The sequence below is a fragment of the Pinus tabuliformis genome, chromosome 5_2 (genome assembly GCF_031772625.1).
Source record: "Pinus tabuliformis cultivar Carrire ecotype Pingquan chromosome 5_2, CPIR1, whole genome shotgun sequence".
NCBI classification, from domain to species: Eukaryota; Viridiplantae; Streptophyta; class Pinopsida; order Pinales; family Pinaceae; genus Pinus; species Pinus tabuliformis.
This window is the reverse complement of record NC_142306.1, coordinates 702,073,299-702,084,110: the sequence shown is the minus strand read 5'-3', so window position 1 is coordinate 702,084,110 and position 10,812 is coordinate 702,073,299.

Genomic DNA, 10,812 nt, shown 5'->3' with positions numbered 1-10,812 from the left:
AATGAGAGATTTCTGGATCTGAACTAAAATTGGTTCATGAATCCATTCTTGTATAAATTATGCTCTTTTTGCATAATTCGAGAGGTTAGTGAGGCTAGATTTAGATGGAAAGATAGGATGGATGGGCGAGGGGAGAACTGAAAGCAGTCTAGTGTGACTATTTCTTCTTTAAATAGTTATCAATATGAATACAGTGTGGATTGTGTATTTCTTTGTGTAATTCGGTATTGAGTGTGTTAGAGTAGGCAGAGTGTGTTACACAGAGATTAGATAGTGTAGAGAGAACATATCAGAGCATGAGATGTTTGTACAATATGTAAAGACTGTTATGAACAAAAGGAGTTTGTGTACAAAGCTTGTTTTGTGTGATCTTTTGTTATGTGATTGGTTTCATAGATCGTGGGTTGAATCCTCTGTAATTACAGTGAATAGTTAAGAGCCTAGATATGTTTTAAGAAACCGGAGTATATTTTAGAGACTGAATAACTTGGCAGAAGCACTAAGTATTGGTGGAACTTGTTAAATTTGTGAAGAAATCCCAGAATAAATCAGGACCGTCGTTTGGCTGGCCGATCCGATGGTGATCAGCAATTGCGGGGGTAAGAGTGTACGGAATTCTTGATCGTGGCTGATGACCGTACTCACTCCTAGCCATCGATCTCATATTCAAATTTTAGATCACAGCCAATTGCGGGAGTTAAGCTGTTTTTTAAATCGTGTGCTAGTTGAAGTCCCGCAAACCAAAGATTTAATGGCCTCTTATATCCAACGGATATTGGGTCATAAAGTGATCAATCTTTAATTTCAAAAACGGACCCAAGCATTTATAGATCAAGGATTTATATTCCTTATCAACTCCGTAAGGGCGGTCAAGCATTGTGCGTGATTAGCGTTCGATGTCATTGTTGACCGTTGGATCAAGTGTGTTTTGATCAAACGGTAGGGGATCACCAATTAGGTTGGTTGATCGGGTGAACCATCAAGCATTGGATTGAAAGGGTAAGATCAATGGCGGAGAATTAATCCGATAATATTTGTGGGAAAGGCGGATCCGATAAAAATTGAATTGGGATTTATTCTATTTGGGTTCCCGCTGTATGCGTTCGGAGTGGGTTCGGCATTCATTGGCAGTTTCTATGTTATTCCGAAGTTTGGTGATTGGTCGGGTTTTGTTAAAATCCACCAATGCAAAGGCTTTCGTTGTATATCTGGACCCATGACGCAGAGGTCCACGAGAGAATCTTAAAAGATATGAAAGTGGAAATTCCAATTACTCAACCCTTAGATGCTTAATTAATCAATTCATGAAAGGAAAAGGGCTAATATACTTGCAGAAAGAAATCTATTTTATCTTGCAAAATACATCAAACTACCAATCATAATTGCATGTATCATCTACCTAGTTCACATTTTCTTGAAAATAAGTAGCCTACTTGCATCATACTTGTGATAAAAAAAAAAAAGTATTTCTACTTTGTTTTGCAGTGAAGAAAAGGAATGGTTGGTGTGGCCTAGGAGCTTCCCCTGATCATAAAATCATTTTTGGGAGTCATTATTCATCTTGACTGAGCTAAACTTGCAGTAGGGACCAAAACTGATGAAGGAAATTGGTGCTACAGGGTTGCTACATGTGGCTGCTATAGGTGGTCTTGTATTGCTACGGGAGGGCCTGTAATTCTACAAGAGGGGTTCTGAGTGGCTTTTGAGGGTGATAAATATGTCCTAAGGGTATGGAGAGGTGGATGGAGGTTGAAGAAAATGGCGGTAGGTTGGGTCAAGCCCCTAGCCAAGCCAAGGACCTCTCATAGGTCTGTCTTGCACTAGGGTGAATGCCCACGCTGTACTAGGAAAAATCACTATTAGAAATAGAGTTTTGGGATAGAATTGAAGTAAAAAGAGAATATGAAGGATTTCAATATGTAAGAGGTGAAGGTTCCCTTCCATGTAGATCAACACAACCCTACAATCAATCACATGCATGCATCCATTGATCATTAACAAAATGGGATAACCTATCATGGAAAAGATGAGTTGAATTTATATAACATCTATTTTATTCCATAACACTAATAATCACTAAATTGAATTCTAGGCTACATAAATCAAAAGTAAATTAGAAAAATAACATTCATCTATTTCCAAGAAATCATTAACACGGTAGTTTGGGCTAAGGTTGTGAATTCTCCCACTCATTCTCCCATAAGAGAAATGACGTAGAGGCTTGTAATCACATGTCTTTATAGCTTGATCTCTACTGAAATGAAAGAAACTATGAACTGCTTGGAATCAAGAAGAAAAATAAGTACAAAAAGAGGGACCAAAGCCTCTAGGTTGGGCCCATACCCAAAGGTCTCAACCCTCTTAAACTAACTCAAATGTAGCTTAAAATCCAACTTCTCATTATAAAAAAGTAAATACCTCATACATCACATAAAAGTTCAAAGTAACAATGTCAAGATTCAAGCTCAATAACGGCACCTAGCTGAACAAAAACTTTGAATCCTAATGAGTTTTTCTTCTTGTTTATTTGTACAAAAGGGCAGTTGATAGCAACTCCCTTGAAAATAGGAGTGATTCCCTTCTTCATCTCAGAATTGGTGGATCTTGTCCCTCTTGAGCTTCACTTGGACTAGGAGACAATCGGCTACTAATGAATTCGAACTGGTGAGAGAGGATGTTGTGATCCCAAGCCGAGTTAGGGAGTTAAGGAGGTGGAAAAAACCCCTAGATTCTCTCCTAGTTGTCTCCATCAAGCCCCTGCATAGTAATTGCCTCAAAAATTCTTCCTTTTCCTGCAATTAAACCACATTGGCCACATACTATGGAAAATACATTTTACTCCTCTTATTAAGCACAATATAATAAAAAATGTGGATTAATGTGAGAGAAGGATAGTTTTAAGGTTGGAAGATGGCATAATGATCTTCAAAATATACCTATTGGTGGGACTCACCATCACGCCCTGCTAAAGGTGTTTCTCATCCTCTAAGCAACTTAATCATCCATGTGAAGCTCTTTCATTTCCCTAGTGGCCTCCTTGACATTCCAAGGCTCCTCAGATGGTGTGCCCTCTTGTGGGTAAAAACTTACAGTTCTTTCTATCTCTGTTCACTCCCTCTGCTCTTCTACTTCATCTCTTCCTTCTTATAAGCCTAGTAGCAAGGGTGTACTGAGTTTGAGTCCTATCCACCTCATTTTTATCCTCTACATGATTCTCTTGTACAATGGTGTTCTCTCCAAGCCATTCCTTAGCCGTTTGGGAGAGTGATATTCTCTGATTTGTAGGTTGTGGGGTAAGGCATGCCATATTCTTTGGCAAGCTTGTAGACTTTCTATTCCCAACATTCTAAATGTGTCTTCAAAGTGTAGAATGGTTTGCTCCTAGGTAACAATGTATTTGGGTGCTAAAGTAGCATCATTGGAGATGGGGCTAGGATTGCTAATGACAACCTTAGGTATCACTAAGCCTACTATGACATACAAGGGTTCCTTCTCCTCCTTTTCCATTACCTTTTTCACCTCTTCAGTTCTTGTATTCTTGTGAGTCAACCAAGATGCTAAATCCATTAGCTACATGTCTCCCAATCTTGAATTGGGATCCCAAAAATTCAGATTTGTTAAAGTGAGATTATGCATATAGAATTCAGTTAGTTTTGCCTTGTCTTCCATGTTAGTTTGGTGGAAAAAGTCAATAAACTGCCTGTAGTCCTAAAAATGAAAAGATCTATATTGTGCTAGATTTTTTATTTGGAGCTGTAGCCATTGTTCTTTGAGGAAGAGAGCATAAGACTTTGATAGTTTCCTACATTGCAGGGCTTCCATAGAGATACTTGCCATGATGGCAAGTTGTGTTTTTTGCTCCTGTAGCCTCTCTCTCAACCTTGTGTTGTCTTCCTGTAGCTACTCCATAATAGACTCCCTCAGTCTCAAATCACTTAACTCCTTACCCATTTCAATGATTGTCTCCTCCATGAGGCCCACATCTTCCACATGCTTAGATTTAGAAATTTACATCCACCTGTGGGTTTTTCTTCTCTCTATCTTCAGTTCATAGAGGCCCACTTCTTCCACATTCTTAGATTTAGATTTAGAAGTCACCACAGCTTTTCCAAATGCAATACTAGAAAAACTGAGCAATCCTAAGTGACTGAACTAAAAATGATCAACATATATCACTAATTTAGTCACGGGTTAAAATATGTGACTAGCTAATAAGTAATACAATTAAAAATGACTAACATGAATGACTAATGTAGTCTAAGAACAAAAATACAACTACCTAACAAGTACTATAATAATATGAATCAGTTTTTTATGTTAGTCATCTTAATTGTGTCAAGCAATCTAAACATACAAGTGATAGGGGATTGCAAGTTTGTTAAAGATTGGTTGAAATTTTATCCTTCCTTAAACACTTCTTCATCCTCACATGGTGTATAGGTGAGCCAACTTTGCATTATTTATCTCTAATAATTTGTAATTTTAAAAATATATATATTTAATAATAAAAAAATATTTTATGTACTTTTAAAAAATCTATTCATTGAATCTAATTGCATCTAGTTCCAATTTGAAATTAATTTTAAGAGAAATTTTAAATTTTAATATCAAATAAAAACTACTTTAATTTCATATTAACCGACCTAAATCCATCTTAACCCCGGATCTATCAAGCACCGAGAGGGATCCAATCTCTCGAGGTGCAAACTTTTTTTTCTAGTGCAAAACTTGAGGAAATGTTTGCACCTCGAGAGATTGGATCCCTCTCAACACTTGATAGTTATAGGGTTAATATGGATCTAGGTTGGTTATATATTGCTATAAAATATCTATATTTGTATTTGTGTCTCTTTGTTATTCCCTCTTGCTATCTCAACCCCCAGAGATACACACACACACTCTCCCTTTCTTCCCCTTCTATGTTTACCTCTCCCTTCCCCTTCTCTCCCTCTCTATCTATATCCTTCTCTCTATTCCCTCCCACTCTCCTCTCTCCCTCACTCTCTCTCCATGACTCCCTTGTCACCCCCTCTCTCTCTCCACCTTTCTCCCTCTATGTTTTTCTTGTTCCCTCCCTCTCCTTCCCCTCTAATTCCATCTCTCTCTCCTCATCTCTATCTTCCTTCTTCTCTATCCCTTATCTCCCACCTCCCTCTATCTCTCCCCCCCAAATCGCTCTCCCTCTTTCTCTCTCTCTTCTGTCCAACTCTATCACTATCTTCCCCCTCCCTCTCCTTCTCCATCTATATGTCTCCATACCTCTCCCTTCCCCTTCTCTCCCTATATCTATCCTCTCCTCTTATTTCTCTTCCCTCCTCTACTCTCTCTCCATCTCTCCCTTCTCACTCCTCTCTCTCGCCACCTCTATCTCTCTATGTATTTGTTCTTTCCTCCCTCTCTCTCCCACTCCAACTCCATCTCTCTCTCTCCCCCTTCCTCTCACTCCCTCTCTCCAACCTCACTCTCTCTCTCTCTCTCTCCCCCTTCCTCTCACTCCCTCTCTCCAACTCTCTCTCTCTCTCTCTCTCTCTCTCTCTCTCTCCCCCCCCCCCCCCATCACTCTCTCTTTATCTCTATTTTCCCTCCAAATTTTTCACTATCTCCCTCCCTCTTTCTGCCCCCTCCCCAACTCTCTCTTAAATTTGATCACATTGTATTGTGTTTAAGAAATTATCTAAATTAAAAAAACTTAATTGGCTCTAAAATATTAAACCTATATTTTGGATCAATCATGTCAAAGAAAATAAAATAATGAAAAACTTTAAAAAATCATGCAGTATATTTAATCTATTATAATTAGTCAACTTCCTTGCTCTCATCCCTTGGATCCTTAGCTAAGATGGATCTATTTCGGTTCTATGCATAGATCCATCTTAGCTTAATTTTATTAAAACCTTAATTTAACTTTTATGGGAATATTTTTAGTAGTCGTGGGTTGGATCCTTAGCTAAGATGGTTCTATTCCAGTTCTATGCATAGATCCAACTTAGTTTAATTTTATTAAAACCTTAATTTAATTTCTATGGGAATATTTTTAGTAGTTGTGGGGATAGAGGTTTAGATATATCTCAAATTGTAACATTTTCCCTTTTATATTCAATTAAAAAAATGTTGTAAAATTAAATTAAAATAAAATATTTTTACTATGATTTAAGTTATGGTTTTTTGGCATGTGGTATTGATAAGCCATGGTATTGGCCTATGGTATTGTAACAAATCCGATTTACAAGTTAATATCCATGGTAAAGTGAGGGTGAATATCCATGGTTAACAATCTTGTCATATTGTTATAAAATATTTTGATTGTGAAATAATTTATGTTTTTTTGGCATGTGGTATTGATAATCCATGGTATTAACCCATGGTATTGTGACAAATGATATTTTAAGGGTTAATAATATCTACTGTAATGTGGGGATGAATATCATTGTTGGATTATGGGGGCCTGACCCAGGTTCAGAGTTAGTTAGCCAAACAAATCCCGATACTATTGGCCCTTTCAGCAACAATCCACAGAACTCGAACTGAGGCCTCACCTCAAGTAGTATGGGAGCGTGCTAGAACCAGGTTTCCGCACCCTTGAGATGTCTGATAAGTTCAATTGGTCTACGTGCATGTTGCGTCACGCACTTTCCTGTCCCTCGTAGTCTGATACACTGCCCTCGCACAACCCTAACTAGGGACTATGGAGCTTCCACGCTACTCAGGGTTATCTCCTGCAACCTTACTTATTCTCTGAGACCAATTAATTACCTTTGTGTACTTGGATGCCTTATGTTATAATTAGTTATACAAGACATTCTGTTATAGACATTTTTGTTCCTTACAGCTCTGAGCATGAAATGTCCATAATCCAAGGGATCCAAAGTCCCTAAATATGTTGTTCCTACCCCTAGAGGAACAAGGCCAGCAAACCACAACAATTCACAGAAGTTCTCCACTAGAAACTGCTCAAAAACAATCAAATCAGGATCATTTCAGTGGCTCCACTGGCCACCTGCGTTGCAAAGCACCCCAGTACACTAGCTAGGTGCGTTGCAACGCACCCAACTGCACTACCAGGGTGCGCTGAACGGGAAATGACAAATGGCAGTGCCATTCCGTGAGGTGTAAAGACTATGGAAGCTTCCAGAATCTTCCTCCATGACACTTGCCTTGCTGAGTTCGACTAAGTGATGAGTAAGAGGCTCTTAGTCTCCAAGTGGAAGCAAGAACTGACAGAGAGAGAGGACACTAGTCATATCACAAGCTGACTCATCCCCTCTCCAAACATCTATATATGGATCTCTCATCCATGAGATCCGGAGGCTGGAATTTTGATATTGCAAAGAATTGCTGTTGGTTTGAGATTGAGATCATTGGGTGCTTTATGCTTTGAAGGGAGGTGAAGAAGGGATTCCTTTGTTGGGAGGTAGATGTTGGATTGGAACTCACTTGGTTGTATCTCCTCCTGAACCTTGTTATTTCATCAATAAAACTATTTGAGTTTCTCCTACATGCTGATGTGTCTTTGATGTATGATTGCATTAGTATGTTTAGCTTATTTCTAATCCTGAGCTAGTTATGAATATGAATCTATGTCTTTGTGTAGTTTTCCCCTTTTGTGATCTTGCAGGAACTTGGTGAAGCTGGGCGAGCGAGAAGGCAAGTAGCTGGGAGCTCTCAAAGAGAAGAGAAACCGGATCAAAGGACAAACGGAAGACACCGGTTAGTCCATCCCATCTCTCTTCATTCTTAATTCATAAAGGAAGAATACTAGAATAGTTGTTTCTGTTTGTTGCTAAGGCACTATCACACCTTAGGTGGATAGGGTCGTCCTGCATAGGCACTTTTCCCCACAACAAATTGGCGACTCCGCTGGGGAGATCTGTCTAATCATTTTATTTGTGTTTCTATCATTGTTTGTTTCATAGACTTAAGAGCAGCAATCGAACTGCATCTGCTATTTTCAGATGCAAAGTAGACAACTGCTGCTTTGATCCAATCACTGGATTTGTCTATGATCTGAACAATGGACTCACAAATGATTTGATGACCCTTTGTGATAGCTCTTAGCCCTCCTTCAAATCATCCCTTTGATTGTACCTTGCTTGTTGCTTTTATTTGGCCTGAAACCGTAGATTAAACAACAAACCGTGACCCAGAACCCGGAGAGAACTCTCGTTTCTGCTCCAGCGCAGGCTCTGTGAAGAGACTCTGCATTTCAACGCAGGTCCCGAGAGGGCTACCTGCGCTGCAATTCAGTTTCTCTGTTATACAGGTGCGCTGATCAGCTTATGCCTTGTGCAGCTGGGGTTCTTTGCTCTGTTTTGCCCAGTTTTGATCTCTGATTTTTGCAGCCTGTAACCAGCATAGGTACCTGTCTGAAAACCCCTTTTCTCTGCCTTAATTCTGCCTCCTTTGTACAAAAAGACTGTGAGTGTTTTTATGTGTTTGTGGCATCATTTACAGTTTTCCATTGCAAGAGTGAAATAGTCATACTGTAGCCCTTGATTCAGATCTGTTGATTTTGGTCTTAGGAGAGAGTTCATTGGCTGATTGACAGTTGATTGTATATTTACTTTTGCTTTTGGTTTGAGTTTGTCTCTTTTAAGTGTCGAAACAAGTGTTTATTTCGAAAATCGTAAAGTGTTGTAATCTCTTCTACCCTTTTTGATTTCGAAAAAGTAAGCTTGTTTGTATTTGTCATTTAAAAGCGAATTCAAAGTTGTGCAAAAACTTTCTTTTTAGGCATCAATATTAAGAAAGCGAAAAACAAACACATGCATTTGTGCATTTGCATATTGATAGTTTGTGTGGCTTGATTTAGGAAAAGTGCATTTATAGTGTGCTGTTTGCTCTTTGAGAAAAGATGGTGTCTTTCTTTTCCCCTTGTAGCTAGGATTTTCATTGTTGAAAAAAGAGATAAAAGATTTGCTTATCATCTTTTAGATTGCATTTAGGAATTATATCTACATCTCGTGGTGAGCCTCAAAAGGAAAACTTCTAAGAAAGATCAACATAAAATAAACTGAATGAACTTAACAACGCTTTGTAACTTAACGCACAACATAGAGGTCTAGGCTAGAGACGTGTTCCGACGTCGTAAAACCTGGTATCTGTTGGCCTCACTGATGGTTGGGTGATTCCTCCTGAGGGACCAAAAGTGCCAGTACGGATTGTGCTCCCACATACCGTCGAGTATATATTGGGAGACCCCTATAGGCTTAAAACCTTTTATCCTTAGGAAGCCGTGTCGGCCGCCCTACTGATCGCAATGCACCAAACACAGCATTCGGGAAGATTGGCTGCCGTACCGTAAAACGTATTCTGCAGTTTTGTGATTGGTTTGGCACACCCTCTACCTAGATCTCCAGAGCAGTTCCTTTTGGCCTTTTTCAGACTCTATAACAGAAAAAGTCCATCCGAGCATTTGTCACTTCGGGCTCGTTAAAACATCGAAGGAGACTAGAGTCATCTTTTGTTTTTTCTCGACTCTTTAAAACTGAAAAAACAAGTTGTGTCTAAAAGCGTCTAAAATTCATTCAAATCGGAAACATACTTCCCCTTTTTATTTTAGTTGATCGAGTAATCCGCAATCGTGGAAGAAAGTCAATTGAAACCCCGTCGTTCGCGGAGTCTTACGAGTCAATCGTCTTTGTCTCCGGAATCGAAACCAGTACAGACAAAGCGAACTCGTTTAACCGGTTCCAAATCTCCTCTTAAAGTTAGAACAAGTGTTCCGACGACAACAGAGATTCCGGTTACTCCAAACATTTCTGGAACCCCTGCCTCTACAGAAGAAGTTCAACAGCCACAGAGGGACAGTGATACTGATCCTAGTTTGAGAGTAAACACTTGTGTTACCGAACCAGTTCCATCAGTAACCAGTCCGGAGAGTCTTGCTCTTCAAACATTCGTTGCTATCGATTCCACCCCTTCTTCGGCACCAGAAATATTTTACGGACCTGACAGTCTTCCCCTTCCATCTGGTCTGATTGCGATTGAAGAAATTGTAGAAGATCCTCCAGCAAGTACTCCAACTCAATTTGGAGTCGGGGTCACTCTATATCCTTCTTCAGAAGTTAGTCTACCACCAGCGGAAGTTCCTGTAGAATCGCTAGGGAATCTCTTGGATAGACTACAAATGTCTGAACAACTGTCAACATCTAGGACTGTGGCATCCGACACAGCGACAGCAGAACTCCCTGCCATCACTCTGACAATGTTTTCCGGCGTACCATCTGTCCCGACTAGCTCTCAACCGCTAGAAGGAGCCCACTCAAGGGCTATTACGACAGGATGGTCGGTTCCTGTTTGTTCTTCCGGAATAATACCCGGCAACTCTTATGTTGAGACTCAACAAATTGATCCATTTGGAGGTCAATTTGGGCAATCCGGTCCCCAAGGGCAAACAATCCCCTTCAGTTCCAGATTACCACCGTATGGGGGGCAGTATGCCCTTTCATTACCCCCTCCGGGAGGGTATCCATACGGGAGTTCACAACAAAGTTCAGGTTACACTGGAATTGCTTCAAAGGGTTGGGTACCTATGCTACCTCAACAACCAAGGGTTGTGTATTCAATGCAACAGTGTGTACCTATGTCGAACATCCCAACTACACCAGCTATTGTGACAGTGTCACAAGTTCAAGCGCTCCCTATTGTATGCCAACCTAAGATTTCTCAGGTTGTAATGCAACATCCCCTTGACCCTGCGACTCAACCACAATCGCCAACTAGTGGGGCGACACAGGTCCAGATGGGTACAATTACCCCACACCTTGGTCCAACGGTTAGTATGGCGCAACAACACATGGCTTCTCAACCATG